Source organism: Sycon ciliatum, chromosome 9 (assembly GCF_964019385.1).
Source record: "Sycon ciliatum chromosome 9, ocSycCili1.1, whole genome shotgun sequence".
Classification (NCBI taxonomy): Eukaryota; Metazoa; Porifera; class Calcarea; order Leucosolenida; family Sycettidae; genus Sycon; species Sycon ciliatum.
The window spans coordinates 7,621,088-7,623,506 of record NC_088651.1 but is presented as its reverse complement, the minus strand read 5'-3'; the positions used below and the strand labels follow the sequence as shown (position 1 = coordinate 7,623,506).

Genomic DNA, 2,419 nt, shown 5'->3' with positions numbered 1-2,419 from the left:
ATTTTTGGTTTGTTTGTAGGGCGCTGGCACCCGCCTTCAGTGACCCAGAAAATTTGGCACTGCTGTGAATAGTTTAGTCGCAAAGTGAAGATTCACGGGTAAAAAGCCCCAAACTTCTAGATAAGTTCTTTTTCAGCTTTCAGCAGCCCTGGGCGAGTTCTTTAGAGAAATGTGGGTCTTTTTCTTGGTGCTCTTGTCTATGTCCAGCTACACAACGAGATGAGGATGGTCATTGTCATTTTCTGAGCTGCGAACGGGCAGAAAGGTGAGAAAATGTCGGATTTTGACCATTTGTGCTGACCTTTCAATTTCAACGTACCTCTGTATAACATGACCCAGCTGTAATTTCAGTGGTCGCATTGGTTTCATTTTTGGTTTGTTTGCAGGGCGTTGGCACCCGCATTCAGTGACCCAGAAAATTTGGCACTGCTGTGAATAGGTTAGTCGCAAAGTGAAGATTCACGGGTAAAAAGCCCCAAACTTCTAGATAAGTTCTTTTTCAGCTTTCAGCAGCCCTGGGCGAGTTCTTTAGAGAAATGTGGGTCTTTTTCTTGGTGCTCTTGTCTATGTCCAGCTACACAACGAGATGAGGATGGTCATTGTCATTCTCTGAGCTGCGAACGGGCAGAAAGGTGAGAAAATGTCGGATTTTGACCATTTGTACTGACCTTTCAATTTCAACGTACCTCTCCATAACATGACCCAGCTGTAATGTCAGTGGTCGCATTGGTTTCATTTTTGGTTTGCTTGTAGGGCACTGGCACCCGCATTCAGTGACCCTGAAAATTTGGCACTGCTGTGAATAGTTTAGTCGCAAAGTGAAGATTCACGGGTAAAAAGCCCCAAATTTCTAGATAGGTTCTTTTTCAGCTTTCAGCAGCCCTGGGTGAGTTCTTTAGAGAAATGTGGCTCTTTTTCATGGTGCTATTTTCTATGTCCAGCTACACAACGAGATGAGGATGGTCATTGTCATTTTCTGAGCTGCGAACGGGCAGAAAGGTGAGAAAATGTCGGATTTTGACCATTTGTGCTGACCTTTCAATTTCAACGTACCTCTCTATAACATGACCCAGCTGTAATTTCAGTGGTCGCATTGGTTTGATTTTTGGTTTGCTTGTAGGGCGCTGGCACCCACAATCAGTGACCCTAAGAATTTGGCACTGCTGTGAATAGTTTAGTCGCAAAGTGAAGATTCACGGGTAAAAAGCCCCAACCTTCTAGATAGGTTCTTTTTCAGCTTTCAGCAACCCTGGGCGAGTTCTTTAGAGAAATGTGGGTCTTTTTCTTGGTGCTCTTGTCTATGTCCAGCTACACAACGAGATGAGGATGGTCATTGTCATTTTCTGAGCTGCGAACGGGCAGAAAGGTGAGAAAATGTCGGATTTTGACCATTTGTGCTGACCTTTCAATTTCTAACATGACCCAGCTGTAATTTCAGTGGTCGCATTGGTTTCATTTTTGGTTTGTTTGCAGGGCGTTGGCACCCGCATTCAGTGACCCAGAAAATTTGGCACTGCTGTGAATAGGTTAGTCGCAAAGTGAAGATTCACGGGTAAAAAGCCCCAAACTTCTAGATAAGTTCTTTTTCAGCTTTCAGCAGCCCTGGGCGAGTTCTTTAGAGAAATGTGGGTCTTTTTCTTGGTGCTCTTGTCTATGTCCAGCTACACAACGAGATGAGGATGGTCATTGTCATTTTCTGAGCTGCGAACGGGCAGAAAGGTGAGAAAATGTCGGATTTTGACCATTTGTACTGACCTTTCAATTTCAACGTACCTCTCCATAACATGACCCAGCTGTAATGTCAGTGGTCGCATTGGTTTCATTTTTGGTTTGCTTGTAGGGCACTGGCACCCGCATTCAGTGACCCCGAAAATTTGGCACTGCTGTGAATAGTTTAGTCGCAAAGTGAAGATTCACGGGTAAAAAGCCCCAAATTTCTAGATAGGTTCTTTTTCAGCTTTCAGCAGCCCTGGGTGAGTTCTTTAGAGAAATGTGGCTCTTTTTCATGGTGCTATTTTCTATGTCCAGCTACACAACGAGATGAGGATGGTCATTGTCATTTTCTGAGCTGCGAACGGGCAGAAAGGTGAGAAAATGTCGGATTTTGACCATTTGTGCTGACCTTTCAATTTCAACGTACCTCTCTATAACATGACCCAGCTGTAATTTCAGTGGTCGCATTGGTTTGATTTTTGGTTTGCTTGTAGGGCGCTGGCACCCACAATCAGTGACCCTAAGAATTTGGCACTGCTGTGAATAGTTTAGTCGCAAAGTGAAGATTCACGGGTAAAAAGCCCCAACCTTCTAGATAGGTTCTTTTTCAGCTTTCAGCAACCCTGGGCGAGTTCTTTAGAGAAATGTGGGTCTTTTTCTTGGTGCTCTTGTCTATGTCCAGCTACACAACGAGATGAGGATGGTC

The 2,419-nt window shown here is 44.4% G+C and overlaps 1 long non-coding RNA gene across 1 annotated transcript; it reads left to right on the top strand.

Annotated features, from left to right (window-relative positions):
- The first annotated feature begins 208 nt into the window (after positions 1 to 208).
- LOC135825253 (uncharacterized) lies at positions 209 to 2,081 on the top strand. The gene is made up of 5 exons (XR_010555039.1): positions 209 to 265; positions 942 to 999; positions 1,309 to 1,366; positions 1,662 to 1,719; positions 2,029 to 2,081. It is a non-coding gene; the product is annotated as an uncharacterized LOC135825253 (long non-coding RNA).
- The last annotated feature ends 338 nt before the right edge of the window (positions 2,082 to 2,419 follow it).